We start from the raw sequence: 27,474 nt of genomic DNA on the forward strand, positions 1-27,474 counted from the left end.
CAGACAGACTACTGTCACATGTGTCCTCGCGTTCAGCCCAGTAAACAGGAACTGGCTTGGGAGAGGGACAAATCATTTTAATGAGCTCCATGAGCTGCGGAGAACTAAACAAAGGTGTGCTGTTTTTATTACTCGCCTAACTGGGAGAAGATGAAGTGATATGAACAGACTGACATCCAAAGAAAATCACTGCGAAAGTATTTTTTGGGTATATGTTTTCATTTTTGTGAATGTGGCGTCTTTCACGGCTCTGAAACAATTTCTGGCGTCCTCCCAGACGGCTCCTCTCCTGGAAGCCGCGATCACCTGTTGTCCGGCGGCCACCTGCTCTTCCCCACAGAGCAGAGCGAAACATCTGGGACCTGGAGAGACTTGGCTGCCCTGTGTAAGCCCAGTGAGCAGACACCAAATCACAGAGAGAAAAAAAAAAGAAGGAGAAATAAAAAGGAGACTCACAGATGTTGCATCGCAGATTAATGCTAATAACCCTGGTGCAAGGACAGGAACCAAAAAAAAAAAAAGGCTCAGGGATCCAGATGTGGGGAGGAAGGGACTCCCGGGGGGAAACTCCTGCCTCGAGTCGGGACGGAGAGGAATAATTCATCCCCACATGAACGCTGCAGACGCTGCGTGCATTGTGTTTGGGCCAAAACGGTCGCTGTGGATGTCTAGTGATCAGCCTTCATCTAACCACTGAATTATCCAAAAAAACATGGAGACGAATGAGAGGAAATGACGCCTTTCCTACTTCCAATGTGCCCTTTCCAAAAAATCAAAACCACAATCGAGCAAAAGTGTTTTACTGAACTGGGCCTGAACAATGTGTATTAGCGATAACGAGCTTATGAAGCTACCAATAAAGGCCTGGAAAACAGGTCTTGGCCCTCTTTCTTGGCAAAATAATGAGCGCACATAAATAAAGCTAGGACATTTCCTCTGTGTGGTGTCTGTCCGCTGTAGGAAGCTGGTCCGGGATGCTATCATAGCTAAGCTAACATTAGCTGCTCTGTGCTGCTGTTTCTTTTGTTTTTGCAAAACCGCAGATAAGTTTAAACCTAACGTGTTTTTACGTTGCTACTTTGCAGTTTGTTTAGGCTGAATAAACTTCTCTCCCCTCACAACACTGTGCTTATGGTTTGCATAGATTTATGCACAAAAAAACACTAGTTTAGGTTGAGAGGAAAACATCATAGTTTGGCTTGAAACGTCCTACCTGTTTCCTGATTTGTGGCCACTTAAATGGCTGGAAATGTCCCCAGGTTTCCCGAAAAACACCTGGTTTTGTTGCCATAAAAACTGCTTGAGGTGGTCCGCCTTTCTGTGAAAAAAAGAAAAAGCGGGCTTCGGTTGCCACAAAAACAGCCGGAAAATCACCATACGGAGTCAAACTGTGGTCGGCCGTTTGGAGGCCTTTTTTGGCTTGTCAGACACCACCATGCTCTCCACCTCTTGATGAGAAAGTCAGCAACATGATATGCCACATTGGCACAGACGTCAACCTTGGAGGTATCTGAGGTTTGCAGAGACATTCACTGCTAACACTATGTCTGGGCCACTGGGCTGCTAGCTGGCTCGCAATCGCTGAAAACTGCCACCAGTCAACTTTTGGTCGACCTCGGTCTCAAATACAGACACTAATCTTCCCAAAAACTGCAAACAATTTTGATTGCCACATTTTGTTGGGTTGTAAACCACTGTAGCCTTCACATTGTCATATTTTATTAGCCTGTTCTGATACATGTGTAGCCTCGCATAAAGAAGCTGCAGGGTTCACTTTGTTGAGCACTGACAGTGTTAACTGACAAACAGGCCTGAATGGACTTGGTTTCTCGATATGCACAGTCTCTGACTGGACAGTTCGACATGCGTAAGGAGATTCTGAAGCAACATTTTTAACATTTCTCTGCACCGCCGTCATCAAAACACCAAATGCTGCTCCAGAAGAATTCCAGAGTCTTGGAAATGTGTTCGTGCAGACTTGTATCTCGCTTGTTTGAAACTTATCCTGGTTTTGATTTCATTTCTGATACGATGTCAACGACGGAAACCCTAAAAACCTAGTTTTTCAGTTCCCTGTATACATCTTTTTGATTACTGGTGTGCAGCTGTGTGTTGATTTCAGCCCATCTCAGTAAATATGTTTCATACATACAAAGAATAATCAGAAAATTAGATTTGGTGTTTACGTGCCACAGTGGCCCATCGTGGTTTCGGCAAGATGTTTACATCTGCAACACATAACTGGGACGCCCCAAAAAAAGTAGATCACCTCAAGGCTACTCATGGACATTAGCACAAGATGTCACGGAGCATTGAAGTTCCTCTGCAGACTTCTGGTTTTTATTTGAATATGTTGCCTCTCCGTGCCCAGGTGGTGGTTACACATCTACAGTTTCTTTCGTGCACCTTCCTCCTGCTGCTCCAGAGGCCAGCTGGGAGATGGAGTCCTTCCACCGAGTCCTGGCTCACTACCAGCGTTTCCATCAGCCAGTTGTGCTTGGTACCCCTCCAAAAGAGAGGAGTGGCATCATTCAACACGTCCAATGATCTAATAACTCTTAATAAGACCAGAGCTGGTGATCACTATTCAACAGCTTAATGAAAGGTCGGGGAGGAGCACGGCTCAGGTTCCAACGCAAACAAACATAATTCCTGTTTATTGATCATTTAAATCTGTTCATTACGAGGGGGCACTGAAGCCACCACTTGTCCTTGTTTGCTTAGAGAAACCTCCCCGGGATTACAGATGGCACAAAGTGTAGTTTCTGCTGCTGCCTGAGTGTGTTCATTGGCACTGCCGCGGGGCCCGTGGTAACACTCTGTAGAGGCAGAAAAAAGGTTTGTGTTGGATGGGAACCAGCAGAGAGGACGTTGCGCAATATTAGGCTGAGCTCACCCCTGCATAATATCTGGGATGAGGAGGGACGGAGGCTGCAGACAAAGAGCGAAACGCAGAAACGGATGGAAGGGAAGGGCAGCCAAGCTGTCCCGGGAGGCTGCCGGTCCAAATCCACTCCTAATAAAAGGTGATGAGTGGAGTGTAAGTCAGACTTTGTCGTGGAGACTTTGTCAGAGTAAGCTGAGACCAGCGCTGCGAGTGTGTATACATGTGTCAGGGTGTCCGGGAGATAAAGAGAGACTGTCGGGGGGGTGAAAGTGTAACAATGAGCTCATTTTCAGCTCCGTCGGGACAAACTGTGAGATGAGATAACGCCAACACACACACACTCACACACACACACACACACACACACACACACACACACACACACACACACACACACACACACACACAGACACACGCACACACACGCACAGCATCACATTATACAACAGTATCATCAATACAAAATTCAGGTGCGCTGCACACACACTGGCACCGACCCAGTTCTCTGTAGCTGCACACACACACACACACACACACACACACATATGCCTACCAGATGCACAAACCGTGCGCCACAAAGCATACATATGTTCATGCATGCGTACGCTGAAGCAACAGACCCGCACACCAGATCCACTGATGCAAGCGTGCACGGAGATTAAGAGAGTAGTATACACAGTTAATGCAGCATCATCAAAGGCAAAGAATTACATGGTGCCACGATTTGCTCCATTTGCTTATTTATCTTATTGCTCAGGTAACCGTTAAATGTTAGAGCAGCGCGGAGAAGCCACTGAGACCGATCTGCTCATCTGCAGCACCCCCTAGTGGAGGTAAACTGACATTGGAGTCCACAGCAGGAGGATGGAGAATGCCTCAACTGCACATTTCAGTGGTAAACCATGCACAGTCAGAGGGAGCATAATCAACATCTCTTGAATTATATGTGTTTAAGAAGAAATGTAAGACAAGGGGATAACAAAGCAGGCGTAGATGATTATCATGCGACTGACTTGTTTTCTTTTATTTTCATGTCCTGCACACAAAGAACCCGACCCTCGATGGTTTACAAGTCGCCTGGTGTTCAGTTTGCAGCGGTCAATCGTTACATTTCAAAATGACGGATTATTTTGCAGCACGGTGTCAAAGAAGATATTCCGTCTTGGCAAACATAATCTGCTACAACAGAGGTTCCCTTCCTGAAGCACGGCTTACGTTTTGCATAATCATCAAACCAAGAGAAATCAGGATAAATGGAGGACATTTTAGTGAACAAGTACACTTCTCACACCCTCGCAGACGAGACAGGAAGACAAAAAGAACCCCACTTTCAGTTTCACCCGGCTCACACAACAATCAAGTCGAATCTGTTTCTCTGAATGACTCCCAACACCTGCACTATTCTGCTCAGTACCCCAAATAAATGCCTTAATTACAGTTATTTGGCTTCATGTAATTAAGTACTTCTACACCTCGTGCGTATTACCTGTTTCTATCATCGTCGTACCTGAAAAACAACTCTTGTAACTCTTTTCTTTCTTTTGATAATACCCAAGAAAAGGAGTCGGGGGGAATGAAAGTGTCAGTAGAAACAGCTAAAGTGATGATATGAAATCATGCATCCTGCAATAGAAAACAACCTGACTACAAACGTTGCAAACTGGCATGTTTCGTGCACGGCCCAGGACACGGAGGCTCTAATGACTAAAGGCCCCAGAACTTCACTGGTACCATTTACAGAGGATCAGTGACATCGGTGACGTGAGATACTAAAACAACAACACCCAGCCCAGCAGCCGCTGTCTGCTCACCCTGCTGCCATCTGACAAGAGATACAGAAGTATCCGCTGCCGTACAACCAGACTACAGAGCAGCTTCTTCTCTCTTGAACTCGTCCTCAGCACTCCACCATAAAAACAAGATTTTCTCCTGTTGCATAAAGGGACCGCAACTTGAATTTCGTTTTACATCCCTGTGTGGCAGAATAAAGAATTAAATGAAGCTCCAACCTTGAACTTTTTCGTTGCTGCAGCTTGGAAAACCATTCACCTAAACACAGAAGTGGCTTCATCTCCGATTTCATAATATCATTATATCATTTGGTTATATTCGGCTCGACTGTTTTTTCTGGATGTCTTACACACACACACACACACACACCTGCCTTTCTTTTCTCTTTTTACCGCACCAGCTGCTGTGTGCATCACAGATGTGTAAGAGAAGAACTTCTAGCCAAAACAATTTAAAACTTTAAACAAATAATGGCTGGTCAAGTACAACATCTCATCTGCCAGGATTCACTCAGAAAAAAAAAAAAAAAAACGGCAAATGAGGCAGTTCTTCCTTCAAAGTGTTTATATTCTTTGAACTCATGCACGCAGCGTACTGAGCCCCTCTCCACTGAAATGCATTAAAGAAAAAAAAAAAAAAGAAAAAAGGCAGAAATGGTGCAGTATACTTTGAGATGCATCTGAACTTGACTGAACCTCTCCAGCGCAGACAGACACTTCTGCAGCGGAGAGAGGGGATGAGTGCGTGGAGGAGTGCAGACTGCCGACCCCGCAGCCAAAGTCTGCATTCCACGGCAGCGCAGCACGGACCCGAGAAACTGTGGCACATTTATTGCAGCAGCTGATGTACAGGAAGCTGCTTGGCTCGTCGCGCGCGCCTCTTTGTGCCAAAGTGTTGGGGAGTAACTGAAAAGTACATCGTATGCTGCCACGCTCCTGTTGAAAAAAACACAACAAAAAAAACCAAGTGAAGAGTCCTGCACCAACCAGCCAGCCAGCCAGCCAGCCAGCCAGCCAGCCAGCCAGCCAGCGCTGTCTGAGAAACAAAAGAATTAATCTGCGATACTGAAATTGACATGAAGCAGCCGGCTGGATGCCAACACACATATCCAACTGGGATGTGATTTCACAGAAGGAGGAAAAAAAAAAAAAAAGATGACTATGAAGAACTCGCAGTGTACTGTCGTTGTGAGATCAGAGTGCGGAGAGACTCGGGGTCACTGTGGATCTAACTTTCAGGCAGGAGGGGGGGGGGGGAATCATTAAAAGAGTCCCATCGCTTGATTTCCCCTATGGCAGCGTGGCCCCCCCCCTCACACCCCCAGTGTTTCTCAATTAAATTGAAAGTGTTGCGGCGCGCAAGTGCAACCGAAAGTAATCCAGCTGCACGAGAAAAGCTCAAAGTCTGTCAATCAATTATCCCATTAGTGACAAACTTTGGAGAAGGGGGCCTTTGTTTGTCTTGTGTGATTACTAGCTCGGGCAGGGGTCCGGGATAACAAGGCGGACGGGGAGGGTCCCACAGTGACCTCACTGATACCCGAACCAGCATCTGTTATTTATGTTTTGTTTCATTTTTTTTTTTTTATTGCACAAAAGCATTAACTTAACAACAGAGCCGGGGTCCATCCACTATTCTCTTTATATAGCAATCACGAGAGGCAAAATGGGGCTTATTGAAATAATGAGCGCGCACACACACACACACACACAGACACACACAAACATCTGACGCGAACTCTGCAGATTTCTCTCTCTCGGCTTTGAAGAGAACAAACACATCGGTGAAACTTTAAGCATTCCCTTTATTTCTCTTCCTCAGATATGTTGCGAAAAAAGAAGAAAAAAAAAAACCACAAAAAAAACCAAAAAACAAATATCAGCTCAGACTCCAAAGCGTCCAGCTCTCGTCTCCAGTGTACAAAACTAATCAGCCTGTGTTGCTCGCCCAAGGTCTTCCCATTTTTTCATTAGCGAGATGCTCAGCCCCCACAGTGAGGCGAAGACATGAAAGGAGAACGCGGAGCAGCTCAAAAGATGGCTTCGTCTTCGCAATTTGTGTCGATCTCGCTCGCTCCAACGTGTTTACAGAGAGATCAATTCCCAAACTCCAAGGGCCAACATTGTCAAAAATGAATAATTTAATAATGATAACCTTAAACTTTCTGTTTTGCTATAATTGCCTCTGTAATATTCTTCCTGAGTGGTTTTTTTTCTTCTTCTTCTCCTCTCTCTGCCAAATAGACATGACTGGAATCAAAGTGGCGCTGCTTGTTTATTTCACAGTGATGACAAAATGAATTTAATGACTTTGACCTTCCGCTGTTGCCAGATTTGGATTTGAGGCCTGCAGAAGGTTTCTGTTTTTTTCGCGCGCGCGGAGCCGCGATGATGTCTTCTAATCTGTCCTGATGTCTACACAACTTTTTTATTTAAATGGCTTCGCCGATTTTGCGAAAGCATTTTAAATGAACGCGGAGTTCACACAGCTTAGTTCTTCCTCGCCCCCTACTTAGCCGTACCACCGCCGCTACATCCAGAACTGTTTAAGATCTTGCATAAGCATTAAGGGTGGGGTGTGAGTATCTGCGCTCCACCGTGGCTCATCAATGAATTATGGCCTCCGCTGCTTTCCACCCCCCCCCCCAAAAAAAAGATACGGCGGATCTTGCTTAGCCGATGAAAAAAAAAATAAAAAATTACATCAACATCAAAGAAGTCCGCTTAAAAGAGCAAGTTTAGAAGAATTAATATTTGATAATGCTGAAACTCTGCACGAGCACACAGCCAATGAGTGCCTGATAATCTCTTAAGAATATTAAAAGCTCTAATATGCCATATTTACTGATATTAAGGATTAAAACAGCATATAATATGCGTTTAAAAATCGTTTTGCATATCAAAATACAATTTGTGAGCAGCGATTTAATGGTAGTTAATAAGGCTCATTTTCAAAAGGAATAGCAGGGGTGGACACAGGAGGCCTCCGTCTGCCACCCTGTGGTCGTCCTGGACTACTGCAGGGATACAGGAGTGATTTAAATATCATTCTGTTGTCATTAGCTTAATCGTGGGGGTGTATTTGTGCAGGTCTAGTGGTTACAGGAGGTGACTTAAAGGGGCAAGCCACTGATTTTATGATGAGGGTATAATGAGAATATGTCAACCTGTCTACTGCGGCTCTTTAGGAGATCTGAGCCATCGTAGTTATTCAGTTTTTTCAGATTGGAGATTATTGCTGTGTCTCAATTCAGGGTCTGCATCCTTCGAAGGACTCGGCCTTTGCGGTCTTCGAAGGCGAGTCCTTCAGAGAGACCTTGTTGACCTCCATAATCATTGTTAAATGTGACAGTCTAGCCTTTGGAGCATTTCCTGGTTGCGTCACGTCATGTTTTACCCTTACGTCGCGATTTCTGCCGCCCAGGCCCGCGACAGGGGCGATCTACGCCACGCGATGTCGCCATTTTCTCTCGTTCTTTCTCCTTTTTCGGGCGCGCAAAGAATCTTGGGATATGTGAGGCCTCGAAGGATAGCAGCGGTGCATCCTCCAAAAACAGGGAAAAGAAGGAGAATTTGGAGGAGCCTTCAAATTTGAACAGCCTCGACGCGGCGTTGTGACGTAATTGGCCTTCAAATGCTCCTCTGAAGGATGCAGAGCCTGAACTGAGACACAGCAAATGTGTGGAGTTTGATGTATTAAGCCACATGTTTATATATTTTCAACACATTATGTTGTAACAAGTTAAGCGTTTCGTATAAATCTTCTGTCTCAAGTAAGTACGTTGTGGGATGTAACGAAGTCTTGTTCCACTTTATGCTACTTCATACTTCTATCTGTATCTCAAAGATAATATTGTAATTTTGACTTCACCACATTTACTTGACAGTTACAGTTACTCAGTGATGGAACGAAGCGAGTACATTTACTCAAGTGCTGCACGTAATAACAATTTTGAGGCGCTCGTACTTTGCTTGAGCATTTTCATTTTCAGCTACTTTAAACTTCCACTACACCACATTTTTTTTAATATCCTCTACATTTATTTGATGACCTTAGTAACTAGTTACTCGAGTACTATTTGCATGGGTGAAGTAATAAAGTTCATCTTTGCTTTTGGGTTCTTTTTACAACACTGCATTCACTTTGCAGATTTTACAACAACACAGTCACCCCACACTTTGTTGAAATTCACTCACTTTAGAAAGTTTTCATCAAACAATGTGATATATATTTACACAACATTATCAGAGGCTGTTCTGCTGAATAATACATATTCAACTTTTGATACTTAATAATTCAAATCCAGGACTTTAACTCGCTGCATTCATGTGACCACTTTTCTCTGCTGCTGTAGATTATTAAACACGTCGAGCGATGGATACTGCTCATATTTCCACACTGATTATTTCCTCTTTGCAGCTTCGCGGCTCCAGTTTTAGAATGAATTTGAGGATTTCACTCATTAAATCGTGTGCGTCAGCTGCATCTTGTGCTCTAGTTGCAGCACTGGGCTAAAAGCTCCTCTGCTGACTCGGAAGTCTTTGCTTTTGAGATCAGCTGCTTTAGAAATTAACATTAATGTCGTCTTTTAAATCCAAGATACATCATGTGTTCCATTCAAGAAAGACATTATGACATGCCACGGTAGGAAACGCACAGGTGTCAGTAATGTCTGGAAAAAAGGTCATCACCTGCAGCTGATGCAGACATGGGACTCACGTTTGGACCACGGTTTGATTTATTATAGAAAAAACTGAATTTCAAATAGCGCAGAGCGGTCAGGTGCCGACCTTGAATTGAAAATGAGGGTTTTTTTTTTTTTTGAAACAGCCTTCATTAGCGAGCCGTTTCACCTGCGCAGCTGCGGAGAGAAGAGAGAGGACGGGCCGCGAGTGGCTGCATCTGAGTCAGTGAAGTCAGTAATTCCTCATGCAGCATTGTGCCCTGTGATTTAAACCGGTTCCTCTGCCTCTCTTTGTTAACTAGCTTCAGTATAATGATGTAGTTTTCTGTGATGTTCCAACACCATGGCTGGAGGCAGGAGTTTAGTCAGCAGCGTGCAGGATCAAGACAAAAAAAAAAAAAAGAAAAGTGAGCCACTGAAAAATGGAGAAAAATGGCTCGCAGTACCCCAAGGTAGGAAATAAATTGCAGACGATAACTAGTGAAGCGAGGCACAAACAGCATAATAAATTGTTCGGGATTTTTTTTTTTTTTGCTCTCATTCTGCAGAGCAAAATCAAACTTTGGAGTGCACAGCTGGCAGGCCATTAAAAGAATTACTTCATGCTCTGAAAACAGAGGGCTTGTGTCAATCCTTATATCTCACACACTCTCTCTCACACACACACACACACACAAAAAAAAAAGACAACACAACTCCCTCGGAACTGCTTTGTGTTTTCTGCCATCTAGGTGGGTGCGGTGATAAGCTGAGATCAGTGAGGCAAGCGCAAATACAGTAAGTGACTTGGAAATAGCTTTGAAACGAAACATATCTCCGCTGAATAAGGAGCTAAACCTAGAGTTAATACACACTGGCGTGGAGTGGATAAATATTTATGCACAAATATTTATGTCGTACAGTTTCTCAATATATCAATATTAATGATTAATGATCTGCATTCCACACATTTAATAATTTAGCGAAAATAAATAAGTCATATTTTCGCCCACTCTATAAATATTCAGCATATTTGGAGGGATTTTTTTTTTTTTTTTTTTTTAGTTGTCTGCAGACGACTACTTCTTCTTGTTGATAATAGCAGTCACTGGAGCAAAATGTACATCCAAAGATCTGTTAGTTGTTTGCTTAATCCAATCAATATTTCATGTGTGTGTGTGTGTGTGTGTGTGTGTGTGTGTGTGAAAATGAGAATTACCACTCCAATCAACACACACACAGACCACGGCTTCCTTGACACGCTGAGCGAGAAGGGACTGATGTTGTGCATGATAAAAGTACATTATGGTTTATTACCGTGGTTTGTTTGAGTCTGTAGCAGCATTTAAGTGGAATTAAAGGACAAGTTCACCACAAAAATTAAAAGTCAGGCATTATCTACTCACCGCAAAGCTGATGAAGAGTCAGGGGAAGTTTCTTTCTGCAGAACATTTTTCTGGAGTAAAACACCGTCGCAGCATCCTCCTAAAGAATGAAGTAGATGGGGATTTGTTTTAAAATGTTAAAAAAAACAACTGTAAAAGAAAAACAACAAGCTTATAATGCCTCTATACATAAACACTGTGATCCCAAAGTGATTTAAAAGGTGACATTAAACCTTCGACGTGCTGTCGAGCTAGCTGAGCAGCTAAAGTGATGATTTATGCTTAAGAAAACGGTGAAAGTAACACATTTTTTTTAATGCTTCCAGAGACTTGGATCACGCCTGACAAGCTGTATGGAGCCACTTTGTGATGTTTTTTCGGTTGCTGTCATCTACCTGAGTTGTTTGGTCACCTGCTGCAAGGTTGTTTTACTGTGAAACTCCAAAAATGTTTTCTGGACCAAGAAACTTCTCCCCACTTCCCACTGGAGTAGATAATGACTGAACTTCTTATTTTGGTGAACTTATCCTTTAAGTTGGATTATCTTAACATATAATTCACTACATTAGGCGTCAGTTTAATCTTTTATTTAAAAAAAAATTGCATATAAACATGATTCAGTCGGTTTGGATTTCTTAGAAGGGCCAGAAGGTGAATTAACACACATTAGTTCATCATTGTTATGATCAGAAATTAAGTTAATCACGTTAAAGTTTGCTGGGAATCATGTTAAATAGGCCTTCAGCAAAGGAAAAAAAAACAGCACAAAGACGAGCAATCAGTGTAATAAATAACACCTGATGTAAAACACATTGCTGATGACACGGTTTCTTCCCCCTGACTCATGAGGTTTCAAACGCCTGATGGTTTTCCTGTCGAATCATTGAAATACAGCAACTTGGGCGAGAAAAAACATGCAACAGTATCAATAATGCATCCCCAGCATGCATTCTGCATCATTATTCTACAATTTAAATGAGGGTTAAAGCTCACTGCTTTACTGGTACAAGAGCAATTGAACATTAAATATACAACAGTAGAGTATTTTCCCCCAGTGAAACTGTCATTACAACCATTTTCATATTCAGCTCATGGTCACATAAGACAGATTTAACTCTGTCGGTCCCGTCCTGCTCGCAGTCTGAGTTACAGAGTGAATACGCTGCTGTGGTTTGTTAAATTAACCCACAGGACTCTTCCCTTACTGCAGTGATATATAGGCCAAGCTCAATAAATAATAGATAAATTACATTAAATATACTGTTTAAATGACCATTCATTAGGCCGTGTGTGTGTGTGTGTGTTTCTGGTCAATAAATTATTCGCCAACTACAGATTTAAAGGGTAAGTTCTCCCAAAAATAAAAATCTATTGTCTAATCACTCCACGCTGATTCAGTCAGGTGAAGTTTCCGAGTCGGTCAGAACATTTCTGAAGCTCAACAGCAACAATTGAAGTTGATGGGGACTCGTTTTAAAACATGAAACATACAAAGATGTCTCGTTTGATGTAATCCAAGAAGCCCAGAGATTTACATTTACCAGACGCTGATGGTAGTTGCTGCCATGCAAGGTGCTGACCAGCACATCAAGAGCAGGTTTGGGGTTCAGTATCTTGACAAAGGACTTCGACATGCAGACCAGGGGAATTGAACCAGCAGTCTTCAGGTAACAAGACGCTGGCTCTACCCCTGAGCCACAGACAAAATCCCTGTAGGCTAGCTGCTAGGCTAAGAAACATTTGCGTGCACCCTGTCTGATGTGGGTAGAAGCAACAGCCACATGTGTCATTACCTCGTAACCTGATGCACTTTGGCCAAAAACGACAAACATTGTTAACATCGTGGAAGAAGGGGCTGTAAGACGTTGGATACACTTTTTTGAGCGTCACAATCCCTTCAAAATGACTCGTTTCACTGTCATAATTTGCACTATTCAGTCCAATTGCATTATGAAAGTCTTGAGGAGCCTCACAATTGAATTATTTTAACCTCATTCAAGTTAGCCGGGCGCTAAAGAGGAAGTTAGCCGGCTCTAAGTGAGCATGTGGAAGAACCCCGGCAGGTGTTTTTAGCGTTAAGCGCCTGGAGGGCTGTGTCCATTAGTTATAGGTCCATTGGGTCGACAAGTTCCAACACACATGATGATGTAAATAAAATATCTATGATACATTTTTGGACTTGTGGACTTGGACTTGGATTACATCATTTTATGTTACTTTCCAGTAGTTTTTTTAAAGTCCCCATCTACTGCAATTATTATTTTGCTGGAAAACTTATTATTGATAAGTTGTTGACAATAATACTTAATTTTTCATTTTTGGGGTGAATTTAAACACTCTTTAAATCATGCACCTAGTTCACACACATTAAAATAAATAAATAAATGTTGTGCTGTGATATTTTTCCTCCAACTTAACTGTTCTTCACTGTAGTTCTGTAGGTGGGCTGGTCCAGGTGTGTGTGTGTGTGTGTGTGTTCTGGACCGGGGGGGCGACACTGGACCTCAGGGCTCCGTGTGCACTTCAGGGTGACGCTCACTTCTCTGTACATCTCCACTCTCTCTCCTCCGGACCAGAGCTCAACCTGCGATGATTTTTTAAAAGCAAAATGGCGACAGTGTGAAGTAGAAGAAGAAGAAGAAGAAGAAGAGGGCGACGGTGTCAAGTGCAATGACAAACTTGAGGACACGGGCGGTCGTCGAGAGGAGGAGGAGGTAGGTGTTCACAGACAGCCTCACGGTGACACGGTGGAGGAGCAGCTCAGGTGCGGTGGTGTCGTTAGCCGGCGACGTGAAGGTATGAAAACACCGCAGTGGGCTGATGACTGAGGGAGGCTAGTGCTCACCTCTTAAAGTGTCTCAGCTGCTGTTCCGACACTGAGACTTCTGCTGAGGCGGTTCAGTGTTTGTGGGTCAGTGCAGCTCCAGCTAACTGCCGCATAGTCGGTGTGAACGCAGGCGAAGCTAAAGGTGGCGGTTTGAAAACTAGCTTAACTGTTTCAGTTGGTCAGTTTGTTGTGATGGACGAGCCGTTAGTTAACCGTTAACACTGGGAGCAGAGCAGAGCAGAAGTTCGGTGTTACAGTGATAATGTACTACTGTTTATATGCATTTAATCATTTTAAAGCATTGTTTCTACTGTAAACTTGATTTATGAAGTTTAATATCTCTCTCTGACTTTAAATGTCTCATAAGAAACAGTGATTATCAGAGAGAGGAGACTTGTATGGAAGTTATTTAATGCCAAAAGCAAAGTTTAACTAATCAACCTGACTGTCTGAAATCACTCACCATTTACTAATATTGGACCATATTTGCTACATGAGTGACCTTAAAGCATGCGTCCGTGGCATGTACAATATTTTCTTTCTACCTCTAACAATCCCACAATGAAATGTGTTTTATAGATTAGACCGAAAGTACAGTACAGTGCTGCAACACTATACCGGTTAGTAAAGGTTGTCCGGAGTCATTTTGTCGCATAATACCTACTGTTTATATGCAATTAATCATTTTAAAGCATTGTTTCTACTGTAAACTTGATTTATGAAGTTTAATATCTCTCTCTGACTTTAAATGTCAAAAGAAACAGTGATTATTAGAGAGAGGAGACCTGTATGGAAGTTATTTAATGCCAAAAGCAAAGTTTAACTCTAATCAACCTGACTGTCTGAAATCACTCACCATTTACTAATATTGGACCATATTTGCTACATGAGTGACCTTAAAGCATGCGTCCTTGGCATGTACAATATTTTCTTTCTACCTCTAACAATCCCACAATGAAAGGTGTTTTATAGATTAAATAGAAAATACAGTACAGTGCTGCAACACTAAACCGGTAATGATGTCCGGAGTCATTTTGTTGCATAATGCCTACTGTTTATATGCATTTAATCATTTTAAAGCATTGTTTCTACTGTAAACTTGATTTATGAAGTTTAATATCTCTCTCTGACTTTAAATGTCTCATTAGGAAGAGTGATTATTGGAGAGAAGAGAATTGTATGAAAGTTATTTATTGCCAAAAGCAAAGTTTAACTCTAATCAACCTGACTATAAATCACTCCCCATTTACTAATATTAGACCAGATTTGCTACATGAGTGACCTCAAACATGCCCACAACAGAGGGGAAAAGCGTGTGTCCATGGCATGTGCAATATTTTCTTTGTACTTCTAACAGTCCCACAATGAGATGTGTTTTATGGATTTAAAAGAAATTAGTACAGTGGTGCAACACTATACCGGTTAGTAATGATGTCTAGAGTAACAATAACAGTAGAAATAAATTGCAAAGCGATTAATTTCAAGTTATTTAATGCCTAAAGCAAAGTTTAACTCTAATTAACCTGACTAAGTGTCTGAAATCAGTCCCTATTTACTAATATTGGACCGTAATTACCTTCATAAATTATACTTAATTCCCACAACAGAGCAAACAAGCGTGGGTCCATGCCATGTGCAATACTTTCTTTCTACTTTCTTCTATCAATCCCACAATGAGTTTTATAGATTTAATAGAAATTGCAGTACAGTGGTGCAACACTATACCGGTCAGTAATGATGTCCGGAGTGACAATAACAGTAGAAATAAATTGCACATTGAATTTCATCGTAACATTGATCATTTTCAGATAAAACCTACTGTTTATATGTATTTAATCATTTTAAAGTTTCTACTGTAAACTTGATGTCTAAGTTTAACTCTCATCAACCGGACAAAGTGTCTGAAATCACTCCCTATTTACTAATATTGCACTATATTTACATGGGATAAAATTGGCTTGACAGGTGCAGCATGTACACACAGATGATGGTGTAATGCACCTTTACAGTTAGTGGATTGTGATACCTTCACTCCTGCCCCCTGGAGGTCGTTGGTGATGTCACTGACAGTTGTTTCCGGGTTTGTCTTTACAGCTCTCACATTGTTTCGTCGTCACCCGCTGATGTTTTCCTTCGTCTACCAGTTGGACATCTGTTGCTGAGTACACCAGCGGTTTCTTTCTTGGCTATGGCCAATGTTTGTGCAATGGCTCTGATTGATTTTCCATCTTCTCTCAGCTGCAATATATTGCTTGCATTTCTTCCATAGACAACTCTGTGTACTTCATGTCGGTTACACCTTTTTTTTTTTAAACTATAAATGCAGTTTGCAAAGACAAAACCCAAAGCTGAAACTGAGCATAGACATTCAGTGATATTTATTCTTTGAATAATCAATATAATAGGACACACATGCGCTGCAAAGAACGCAAAGTTACGTGTTGTTGTCACTAAAGGTGCCATCTTCCAAGTTTTTTTTAAATAGATCTAGATGTAAATACCTGGAAATTGAAGCTGACACACTGATCTCTTGTGTCAGATTCATCTTTTGGTGTCAGAGCCAAATGTTTTGAGTGTACAGCCTTGCTGTTCCAATAGTTCTGGATGGGACTGTAGCTATGGGATATCAAGTAAACAATCTTTACACACTACATCTGAGCCTTTCTTACTCCCAGGTGTATAATAATAATAATAAAGAAGACCACTAATTTGTGACCAAATAAAACATTTTTGACAAGCAATAACTCAGTTTCCTTGGCAACACCTCAGGGTTTGACTAATAGCTGGAACAGTTAATACAGTCGTATTAGATTCTTATGCAATAAAAATGTTGTTCACTACTCCAGTAAAGAGGACAAACCCAAGAAACGCCTTAGCAATGGGAGATAAACTAGTACGGTTATTGGCCAGAAAGCTAATGTAATGCTAGTGTGAGTCAAAGTCAGTAATATTGACAAACGGTATGTTGTCTAGCCAACATCCCCAAATCAATATCAAGATGTCCATGAACAAATGACAGTCCATGTGAATGGCCGGCGGCAATCAATCAAATTTATTCAAACAAATTCCTTTTCATTTGAAATTAGTTCAACCTTGATTTCTGGAAAAAGGTGAGAAGCTTATTTTGTATATCTATTGTATTTGAAGTGTGCTCAAAGCATTGGTTCTGAACTGCAGCGTATAATGTAATATCACAAAAGTACTAATCACACCTTTTTGGTCAATTTTCAAATATTGATAATAATATATAAGTATTACATGAGTTTGGAAATACCACAGATTTATAACTGGATTAACAACAACAAAACAACCGCGTCAGTTTGAAATTGTGATGTGCGTTAGGTTGTGCTTCTTCAGATTTTACTTCTTTCCTGTGAAAATGTTATGAACATCCAACAAAACACAAATAATGTAGGCATTTTCTTGAGGTTGCTAGATTGCACACTTTCTGGACGGTGAATGAACATATAATTGTTATTTTATGTGGCTGACTCAGTAGTTTTGCAGTTGAAGAACTGCCATAACCTTGGTCTGATCTGGGGGAGTTTATTTACATTGTAGTTGTTATCATCTCAGAAATAGGGGTTTTGTAAAAATCAAAGTGTAGACCTACATAAGTGAGTCCATCACTCCCTGCAGGTGTCTCAGGATGAGCGCTCACAGCTTTCATGGAAGAAGTCAGTGGCAGCTTAACAGCCTAGTGTAGGTTTTACTGCATTAGTATACCACAGAGAGTAAAGGAGTCAACTGCTCGACTAAATAAATCAGATGGTTGAGGCGCGTTATCCACAAATTGATTATATGTCACTTGACAAGGTCAAATATTTTAACCAAGATGCTCGAAGTCCCTGAATGCTCAGCATAGCAAACAGTTATGTGTTCTCTGTTGGCCTGCCTGGCTGCTTACACAGCTATAAATGAAGACACCTGGGACTACTTAAATGGGAGTACACTGGCCTGAATTAGCAACTCAGCTGAGGAGCAGCTGCAGAGAAGAGATATTTTAGTAATCAGGTGGATCTACCAAGAACATTGAGGTCTGCAGAAAAATACATCCGAGGCGAAGGAAATAAGGGCGCCATGTTTTCACAGATTCACATCAACTGAATCACTCTACGACTCATTAAATCATCTGCATGAAATTGATAACTAACAGTTGTTTCGAACATATTGAGCCGTTCAGTTTTTGCAGTTTTCACTCTTACGATATGAAAATATAAATGCCAGTTCCCATTAGAGCTTCAATCACAGAATATTTTCATTACGGTGCTAAATTGTAAAAAAAAAGACGTCTGGCACAATTTCCCGGAGGCCAACAGTGCATCAGTGAACGCTTGTTTTTATCCGAATGCCAATTTGCTGTTATAAATTGTAATAAGAGATTTGTTTTGTTGCAGATTACTTTTTGTTGATGGAGAAATTAATTAGTTGTGAAAACATTTCAGCTCCCTCCATACTGTTAACATATTTAACTCTGCGGCAGCTGAATATTTTAAATGCTCATATTGAGGTTTAAGTTAATGAATAAGCAGGCTGCGGTATTGGATGTCCCTGATAACTTTGTGATGCTTACCTGTGCTTTACCGACAAATCATACTGACGCTGTAACATATAGTACATACTGTGGCAATATGACCAGCAGGAGTGAACTAGTTTGTTACAAGAAGTATTTTCAATACTGAAAAATTAACCCCAAGGTGACGTTTTTTAAAAGATTTGTTTTGAACAAACAACAGTCCAAATTCAAACATATTAAATAAAGAATGATATAAAACAGACAAAAGCATTGATTTTTCTCATCTTGATATTTTATGACGTCTGCTAAGTTTTGAGAATTGCTTATAAACATAATGACTAATAGATGACCTGTTTTTGGATGAAAATTGCTGCATTATTTATGTACTTGTAAGAGTCCAGCCGTAAAACATGATTAAACACAATGGATTTGTTGTGCTCATTATCTCTGCCTGGTGTTTACAACACTTTTCATGCAGCACTACACTCCCAAACCTTAAAATATAACGAGGATTCATGTTTTTGGAGTTTTTATAACAGTTTGTTCCCATCTGACAGCGAGGTTGGGTTTTCAGGGAAATTAGCTTCAGAGACCAAAACAGTTTTTATGTATTAGGTTGTAAACATGTTGATTTCTGCTGCTGTCTTACGGGGTTTGACTCACTTTTAGGAGCCGGCCTCAAGTGGCCGTTTGAGGAGCTGCAGGTTCTGGTTCTTCCACGCTTACTTCAGTTGCACACATACCCATGGTTCTGTTGGGATGAACCCTAATGACTCGCCCTTCCTCTGGCGCCACCAGCAGGTCAGAGGGTTGCATGATTCTGTCAAATATCTCAACTTATACTTGAATTGTTACAAGATTTTTCTACAACACTAATGATGTTCCCATCAGCCTCAGCTGTACTTAATGAATAGCGCTAATTACCTCTGCCAAGGGGTTTATGTTTGCCTGTTTGTTTTTTTATTGGTTGGTTGGTTTGTGAACAGCCTTACACAAAAACTACTGAACATATTTCCACGAAACTTGGATGGAGGATGAGTCTCGGCCCAGAATAGATCCCAATAACTTTACGGTTAAATAACTGTTAAGTAGTTGTGGGTGGTTTAAAGTTTAGAACGATACAGGACTGTTGAGTTTGATGTTGAATGAGGTTTGATTGAATAAGAGGGGACTGTTGGACCTTGGTGGAGTTAAATGCTCTACTGAGTGGTATTCAAGTTGATAAGAGGTTTAACACACATAGCATAGTGGTACATATGTTTCTTTGTCTTTGAATGACTTCCTAGTAAATCAACGGGATGTATATATTTGTAATAAAATATTACATAAAACATCTGGTATGCCAATAGTGCTTTATGGTGAAGATTATTGTACGGAGGTCTGTGATATTAAACACTGAGGATGTCCAAAAAAACCCAAAACATTTCCTTTTGAATTATTATTTTTTAACTAATTATTTCAGTATTAATCAGACCCTGCTAAAATCATCCTCCCTCGTGTCCTTGTGTGGATGTATTTTTGAAGAAATAATGTCCTCAGCTTTCAGTTGTGGTTCCAAAACAGAGTCTGAATCGCAGGGACAGATTCCCCCGAGGCAGTGTGATGTCAGATGTGATCACAAAGTCTTCCTAAAACCTGAAACGATCCTTGTAGTGAGCAGCTTTCAACTTTATCAACAGAGTTAAAGAACATGTTCTGCTTTCTGCTTGTGTCTCTGTTACAGGTGTGTCTTCTAAGAGCCATGTGGTGGAGTCAGTGCTCCAACAAAGACCGGTAAGTACACATCGACTGTGCCAGTCTTTTGTTTCATCTTGTTAAAAGTTCTGCATGGTGACTGGAGCCACTTTTTGCAAATCTGGAAAACACAGGTGGCAGAATATTGTCTCTTATTAGAAGTGATATTATCAGTTTAGGATTCAGACAAGAATCACAACAAGGTGACCTGCTGTGAAGCGACGCACGTTAATAATTTGTGTCTAATAGCCATCGAACTGCCGCGGGTACAGCTGAGCTCCAAGCGAGTGTTGTTTGCTTTCTAATTGAATAGCAAGAACATGTGCGTCGCTCGGAGTCTAATGCTCATGTTAGTTTCATCATTATTATAATCATGATGGCAGCGCATAAACCTAAAATGTGACCGTCTTTGAAGAGGTGTTATCATTCAACAGCACAGTTGTGTGTCTCCTTACCAGCTTAACACCTGAAACTGTAGCTCAGATGTGTGAAATGCTCTGAAACTATAGCTGGGTGTGATTACCAGTCAAATTAAATCTGAGATGTCAGTTACATGTGTCAGTGCTTCCACTCCTACGCCTGGCAGGTTGTAGGGAGTGACAAGCTGGCTGTTGATTATTTTCCAGTGTGAAACCCGAATCACTGACACACAACTAGTGTTTACCATCCTCTAGTCTTTGTTTGATTTTCCTCAAATGTGAGCCACGATTGGGAATGAAACTGATGAAATTATCACCATATTAAAATCGTACCATCATGTTATAATCATTAAATCAACAGTATTGCTCGGAGGCAACACATGTCTCTTCTGGAATTCTGTGAAATATCTACTAAATGGCTATTCAGCCATAGAAATTTTATTGACAAGTTAATTCTGCTCATTGTCACTAAATCTGGCAACAACCTGGCAACACACAGGCTTTGTTTACACAAGGCGTTGTGTGTTTGGAAGTTAATTCCACTTATTATTACTCAGTATTTATGATGTTGGCCCTTCAAATAAGGGTATTTGTTACAGATTACATTTCATTCATTGAGGACAGGCCTGTTATTTAAATGAAAGATAATTAAATGGTAACTACTTTGTTATACGTTTCAGTCATTTGTCGAGCAGAAACGCCAGACATTTTGTGGCATTTTCTTTGTCTCAAACTGAATATCTTTGGGTTTTAGGCTGATTTGATGCAGTATCAATACACCTGTACTACCAAATTAACTCTGATGCTGTGGTGCACGACACACAGTACCGTCGTGCACCACATTTGGTAGTACGAGTACAACTAAGCCTTGATATATTTCAGTTTTGTGTCCGTTTTTCCTCGTGGCATGAAACATGGTATTGGGTATCAATGCTTTTCAGGGTATACTATCAAAGTTAGAAAGTAGAATATTGTGACAGACTTTTGTGTCAGTCTGGGGGCTGTGTGTCCAGCGTGTTTGCATGACATAATACAACTTACATTTATATTCCTGTAGACCACCGATGTAAAATGTCAATTACAGTGAAAATGGCGAAATAAAAATAATCCGCAAAACAACACAATCACTACGATCCCTAGTTTTGATTTCACCCTCTCTTAATTCAATTTAATGGTCTTTATACATTTTTAAGCTTTTTTCATATGCTGATACATTAAAAGTCAGACTGTGCATGTAGAATAAAACTCTGGCGTGATGGCTTTGATAGTCTTAATGCAGTACTTTTTCTTGTTCCTGGAGCACCTTCCGTGCATGTTTTTAGATGTGTCATTGGCCCAACACATTCGAATCAGGTGTGTTGGAGCAGGGAAACATCTGAACATATGCAGGGCAGGGTGCCTCCAGGAACAGGATTGAAAAACACTGTCTGAATGCATTACAATGCAGCTATACAACTCCACCTCTTTATTCATTTGGGTGTTTGGAGCCTGATGTTATTTGCTTCATAATTTTTGAATCCATATATTGTTTGAGAGAGGATCGGGCTACAAGCATCTAATTATAATACACTTTTATAGACATGTCATCAGTTGTACACACATGTGTTTATATAAAACTGCATTTTAATATCAACCCTCATACTGTAATTTAAACTCTCATATTTGTTTATAGTTTATACTTAATGGAGACATGAGAAAAAGCATTTGCATGCTTAATTGTGACGGCAGCTCTTCTGTGAGGGATTCGCAGAAGCATACTGGATACATTTCCAGGGATGGCACTTTACTCTCTGGTTCTGATTCTCTGACACATGATGCAGCCTGATTTTTACAAAAGCCCTCAAGCAAGAATCTATTGAAGACAAAAACAAAGTTTATGTCATGACAAAATCCAGATTTTCATTCTCTTTTTAGTTTGTAGTTTGGGATGTTTTTTTTCATGTTCACAAACCTCGCGTGGGACTCTCTTTTTTTTTCCAAGAGCCATGGGAGTGACCTCTTATCGAGAGGAATTTGTTTTAAAAGAGAGACCGATTTCAGCTACTTAAATCTCAGGGACGGGCAGGTGAGATTGCTTTGGTCCATCAAAGGCCGAGTGAAGCAATAAGTCTATGGGCTGCAGATGTCCACAATCCAGCCTGCTGCTCAGCCTCTGCAGATCAAACCTCCTGTCACCCTGTTTCACTCAGGTTATGGACCATTTCCTCCACTAAGGGGCAGAATATGATCACTGATGCTCTCAGTTCTCGCTCAGAAGGAGGATATGTTGAGAAGTAACATCAGCTAACGTGGCCGGTGTAATCACATTAAAATGAATAGAAGATCATTTAAAAAATAATGAATGACCAGGATTGTCATTATATAAAATTTACAGTAAAACATTTACAAAGATAAAAGCAACTTGCATGTTTATAAAGATCATAACCTGTAGAAAAGAACATACTGATGTATGATAATAATACTAATAATATGATAATACTATTAATTTAGTGCATATATCTGCATCTAGTGCCCTTTCATTATTTGTAGCAGAGTTAGTTTTGGTTTCATTCAAAATGCAACTTAATCAAAATTATTACACTATCTTAAAAATGGGGCTGCATTAATCACTATGTTCATTGCTTATTAAACTGTCAATTATATTCTCAATTGAATAGTCATTTGGTCTAAAAAATGTCAGTAAATATTGGAATATGTCGATTACTGTTTCCAAAAGCCCCAGATGACGTCCTCAAATGTCTTTTTTTGTCCACAACCCAAAGATATTCAGTTTACTGTCATAGAGGAGTAAAGAAACCACACAATATTCACATTTAAGCGACTGGCATCAGAGTTATGAGTTACTCAAATCGATTATGAAGTTGGTGATTAATTGACAACTAATAAATTAATCAACATAGTTCTACTAAAAATAGTTGCTGTCTTTGATTCAGATGCGCCCGAGTCTGCAAGAATGTAAAATCACTATGGTCTTGTATTTATCCCTCAGAACATTTCACCAGTCCAAACAACCTCTGTCTTTGAGGGTTTGGATTAGCAAGCTTCTATTGTACATGAGCTGCGAGGCGGCTAACCCTGTCTGTGATACCTATCTAAGGTTGAGCTCAGCACTTTCCTCATTAATTTCCCACTTATTCTTGGAGTTGGATGTGATATTTTAGAGATTTGAGCATGCGGGGCACAGGTTAGGCGCAATTATGCTGACGGAGGGCTTTTACAGCTGTGCTCAATGAAGTCTGGAGTATAGGATTATACGTGTAGAAAGTTATATAGTGATTAACCTTCATTTCAGTCCCCTCAGTGATCTCTAGCAGGCAAATCCTCCTCCAATCAGCTGCTGTCAGGTATATTTCTCCCCCCTGATAAATGACCTTCAAAATGATGGATCGAGGCATTCCTTCTTCATCTTCTTGTGCTTTTGAAGCATTTGTTTGCCCTTTTAGGAAGTTCAAGTGCTTCCCTTAAACTACATACCACTGCGGTTTCTTTCAGCTGCGCGGACACAGATTCAGACAGAACTTAAAGGTCCCCAGTGTAGTTTGTGACCAGTGGTGGCGCTATTAGCGCCCTGTTTAGTTGGTATCGTGCACACTATATGTAAACTGTGTTTGTTAACAAGAAAACTCCACAGACACTAGAATGTCTAAAAATTGACAAAACCTTTGTTATATATTTTGTTTAGCTGTAAACTTGAATTATTATAGCGTGCACACTCAAGACTTCTGCCAACCGAGCCGGCTAACTTCCAGTTTAGCGCCCCGTTAACTTGAATGGAGTAAGATAATTCAATCGTGCACCTCTTCTAGACTTTCCACATTTTATTCGACCAAATGGCTCAAATTCTGACAGTGAAATGCAGTATGGCCGTGTGACGAGGCGGGCGGATGGTTGTCCAGGTAGAGCCTGTGAATGGGAAACACTGATATTACAGCACTGCTTTAACAAATCTGATAACTGCTTGAGCAACAACTGAAAAAATTGAGATATGTAACATTTACAGATTTCTCTGCAGGATTCTATTAATCAGTTTGTAGTTTAGTTTGTAGTTTATAAACATCAGTTGCAACTTTATAAAACCATCCACACGACGTTGATAGATGAACTATACAAAAATGTATTAACCATTTACAGTATTGTAAAGTTTTATTAACATCAGTTACAACTTTACAATAAACAATTACTCGATAAATGGTCTATAAAGCATTTTATTGTGTTAACAGTGAAATAACGATTAACTAACATTTTATTAAAAACTAAAAAGTAAAAATCTACCAGTGGGATGAGATCATTCTAACCACCATCATCTACAAGATACAATAGGAACGATGCAGACACTTATTTAAACAACCATTTTTCTTTTTTTTTTTTTTTTTACATCAGGAACAGGCAATGAATTAAAACAATTGTATCCCTGTTAGCCGATTTCTCACCTGATGTGTGGGTTTGTTTCTTTAGTTCGGGTCTTTGGTGTGGTGTCAGCAGCTGCACCTTCACTGAACTCAGTGTTTCTTTTAACGGGAAACAAAAAAAAGAAATCCTGTTAATCTGCTAATGATACAGAGAAGAGAAAAAAGAATCAAAGCTCAATTGTCACAGTTGTTAAGCACCATTTAATTAATTAAAAGTATTGATGCCATCATTTTCTAGTTATTATGCGAAGATATTTAACACCATTATGGTTTTGAATTATATTATTTCATGTCACGACATGATAATCACCAGTAATCCTTTTTTTTCCTCAAGTGCAGGGTGATTGATGAAGCTGCTCCTGCCTCGCGTTATCTTGTTTTTCCTCGGTGTTTGAACGTCGACGCTGCAGAAAAGCTCCCACAACAATGGCAGCCTCCCTCCCTCACCCCTCAGAGAAAGGGACATTTTTGAGCCCCTTTGATTTGGCCCGATTTGTTTTGATGTGAGGAGTGAGTGGTTTTTAAAATCTCCTTAACTCCCCAGGCCTGGCCCGGTCTCCCACAGGGCTAATGACCGTAGCCTGGCCCGTGTTGAATAATACAGACGCTCGCGAGGTGGAAGTGGGGAGGAGGGCAAAGGGGTTAGACATGGGCCCTCCTCCTACAGTACACCTCCATTGATAAGATTGTATTAATTGGTATGAATAGAGAGGGTTTTCTCCCTCTCCTTGTATACATTTACCATTATACTCATTAGCTTCCCGTTGCCTCCCAGCGAGTTTCTCCTTCACATCCCCCGGGGTCTCCTGGGAGGCAATTTGCATCTCTCCATGGTGTCTCTCTGGGGTTATTGAGGAAATATTAGCCCCTTTTCTTCTGTGGCCGACCCTTTGATTTATTTGGAGCTGGAGCTGATAGAGTGGCACTCACATGTTAATGACTGGCGCTGATACAGGCCCCTGGTGCAAGACGACTCATTGATCGGGGTTGAAAAGGTACAATTGACAAGCAGTACTGAATAATCGCCTTACATGCGTCCGTGTGTGTACGTGCGTGTGTGTGTGTGTATGTATGTGTGTGGACCTTGGGAAATGACAAGGGAATCCCACTGCTGTCAAGGCTACTGCGCTCAAGCTGTCCACTTTCCCTGATAGAGTTAGATAAATAGGCTTTTGTTGGCCTATGAATTCCTCGTGACTTCTTGACAGCCGCAGTTTTGGCGCTTTTTCTCTTCTGAGGCCGGCTTCTTCTTTGTTCACTGTAGGCTCGGCTGCTCCTGTCATCTCTTTGACCCCATGTGATCACAGCGGTGCTTATTTTAGCCACGTCTCGGGTCTCGAAAACCCCATTCAGCGGCTGCAAACGACGCACTTGATCCAGTTACTGTTTAGAGTTGTTTGTCCTGGTCTTATAATAGAACTCAAGGTGACTGCTGAGGACTCACTTTTGTTGCCATTAGTGACTGCGAGGCCCCCGCGCCTGCTCCCGCCGCGGCAAACTCACATTATGTTTTAAAGAAAGATAATGAGAGATTTCTTCCTAATACCTGCGATGCTTGACATGCCTCCATATTTAAGCTCACTGATGTCTGCTCGGCAGTGTGGAGCCTGTCCTCAATTTGGAGAGCAGTTTGACACCGACTCCCTTTCATCTGAATGGTCGCATGTCTACAGCAAAGCGGCAGCTACAAACTTTGAAATATATATTTATATGTTTCATTTTTTCTTCCATCTCAGTCGACGAGGGAAGCATGTGAGCATGCCTAATCATAGCAGCAACTTCTGTCTCCCTTAGTATTTGTATACTCTCAGTTATATGGTAATAATAACATTTAATAAAAGTCAACATCCTAACTGCCACTAAACAAAAATACCCACCACCGCAAATGCTGCATCCTCTCTGCATACTTATAACACATTAAAGGTTATGTATATCAATTGCGCAGCTCATGCATATTGTTATGAAGAAGAAATGCAAGAAATGGAAATGTGCCATTTGAACGAGCCGGCGCAGCTTGCCAAAAGCGGGCAAGTGGGTAGTGCTTGTGGTGATGGTCGGGTTTGTTTTCCTCTCAGTGTTGGGAGATGAGAAGTCATGTATCTAAACAGAGCAGATATGATGTTTATGAGAGCCATCTGCTTGGCAGCCCTCCTGTGCCCGCTGCCCTCCTCAACGTGAGAGCAGCCTCATTAAAACGGTCACATGCCTGAGAAATTTCTAACTGCTGTTTTTTTTTTTTTTTTTTCTCCCCTTCTTCCCCTCTTTAAAAGGAGTAGAGTTTAAAACTAACAAAGCCTTGGGAAATCCCCATCAGACATCCCTCCCTTAATCCATTTAATTTTGAAAGGTATTGTTTAAAGCTTTAAAGTTTATATCGTTTAATCCCCCTCCAACACTACGGGCAGCAAATGAGGCCGTGTCAGCAGCTTGAACAGATATAATCTACTCCACACAACAGAAAATCCTCCTTCAAGACAAGGTTGCATGGGTTTCCTGTGAACTCACTGTTTGATGTTTCTACCTGCTATTGAACATGACTTCTGTCTTAACCCAACTGTCACTCGCTCCCTGTCCCCTTTTATCACTCCGAATGTTCTCGCTTCACCTTTTTTCATCAGTAAGTCTACCATCACAGTCATTTCACTCACTCCCCTTTTTTTAGAGCGGGGCCAAGGAGAAGTTGTTGTGGGCAGGTTCAGATGTTTTTTTGGTTTTTTTTTCTACATGTGTTTTGCTTGTGTTGAACCTCGGCCAAAGGGTGCGGTTGTCTTTTGGTTTGCAAGAATCAGTATCACCTGTCGTTCTACTCTCCCCAGTTAACCTACGTCCTGTCTCCATACGCC

General features: G+C 41.1%; 1 protein-coding gene and 1 long non-coding RNA gene across 12 annotated transcripts in view; one reads left to right on the forward strand and one right to left on the reverse strand.

The window, feature by feature from the left end:
- Positions 1–201: 201 nt before the first annotated feature.
- On the reverse strand, positions 202–13,730 carry LOC115591341 (uncharacterized). 5 transcript variants are annotated; one of them, XR_003985945.1, is made up of 6 exons: positions 13,406–13,730; positions 13,145–13,310; positions 10,748–10,826; positions 2,270–2,506; positions 1,214–1,318; positions 202–381 (listed from the first exon to the last, which is right to left on the reverse strand). It is a non-coding gene; the product is annotated as an uncharacterized LOC115591341 (long non-coding RNA). The 5 variants fall into 5 exon arrangements; XR_003985943.1 differs by lacking the exon at positions 2,270–2,506 and having other exon boundaries at positions 13,406–13,726; XR_003985944.1 differs by lacking the exons at positions 1,214–1,318; positions 2,270–2,506 and having other exon boundaries at positions 13,406–13,723.
- znf644b (zinc finger protein 644b) overlaps positions 13,247–27,474 on the forward strand; it is a 33,634-nt gene continuing 19,406 nt past the window's right edge. For 2 of the 7 annotated variants that reach the window (XR_003985941.1, XM_030433272.1), the window contains exons 1-2: positions 13,248–13,440; positions 19,793–19,842. The gene's annotated coding sequence lies outside the window, so the exon portion shown is untranslated. Of the gene's footprint in view, positions 13,523–18,738; positions 18,871–19,792; positions 19,843–27,474 lie in introns of all 7 variants that reach the window. The other 5 variants (XM_030433274.1, XM_030433275.1, XM_030433277.1 and 2 more) reach the window with 5 other exon arrangements.

Source organism: Sparus aurata, chromosome 11, assembly GCF_900880675.1.
Source record: "Sparus aurata chromosome 11, fSpaAur1.1, whole genome shotgun sequence".
In the NCBI taxonomy this organism is placed as follows: domain Eukaryota; kingdom Metazoa; phylum Chordata; class Actinopteri; order Spariformes; family Sparidae; genus Sparus; species Sparus aurata.